The sequence below is a fragment of the Propithecus coquereli genome, unplaced genomic scaffold, assembly GCF_000956105.1.
Source record: "Propithecus coquereli isolate 6110/MARCELLA unplaced genomic scaffold, Pcoq_1.0 Scaffold483, whole genome shotgun sequence".
NCBI lineage: Eukaryota > Metazoa > Chordata > Mammalia > Primates > Indriidae > Propithecus > Propithecus coquereli.
Window position 1 is genome coordinate 2,113,797 of NW_012150652.1, and position 796 is coordinate 2,114,592.

At 48.6% G+C, this 796-nt stretch overlaps 1 pseudogene; it reads left to right on the forward strand.

Moving 5' to 3' along the window:
- The first annotated feature begins 412 nt into the window (after window positions 1-412).
- Window positions 413-769, forward strand: LOC105819493 (annotated as a pseudogene).
- The last annotated feature ends 27 nt before the right edge of the window (window positions 770-796 follow it).

Here is a 796-nt window from a genome sequence, read left to right on the forward strand (position 1 = left end):
AAAACTCAAAACAACCCCCACAAAACAAAAAAAACAAAACCCAGAAAATAACAGCTGTTGGGGAGAATATGAAGAAATGAGAACCCTTGTGCACCATTGGTGAGAATGTAAAATGGTGCAGTCACTGTGGAAAACAGTCTGGCGGTTCCTCAAAAAAATTAAACATAGAATTACCGTGCAATCCAGCAATCCCACTTGTGGGTATTTGTCCGAAATAAATGAAAGCAGAGACTTGAATGGATATTTGCACACACATGTTCTTAGCAACATTATTCACAGTAGCCAAGAGGTAGAAACAACTCAAATGTCCACTGACATATGAATAAAGAAAATGTAGTATATCCGCACAATGTAATATTATCCAGTTTTAAAAAGGAAGGGGTAGTGTCCTTGTGTGCGGAGCTGAGTGACCATGGTGGCCCGGGTGTGGTCGCTGGTGAGGTTCCTCATCAAGGGCAGTGTGGCTGGGGGCGCCGTCTACCTGGTGTACGATCAGGAGCTTTTGGAGCCCAGCGACAAGAACGAGGCAGCCCTGTGGAAGGCCGGGGAGGTGGTCGCCCCGGCCATGTACCAGTTCAGCCAGTACGTGTGTGACCAGACAGGCCTGCAAATACCCAAGCTCCCAGCCCCTCCAAAGATTTACTTTCCGATCCATGACTCCTGGAATTCAAGTATCATCACAGTGATTTTGGCTCTGATCAGTGGGCCCTCCAAGGCCTGCGAGTACTCCAAGGAGGGCTGGGAATACGTGAAGGGGTGTACCAAGTAGTGAGTCAGCGGAGGCTGCCTGCCCCGG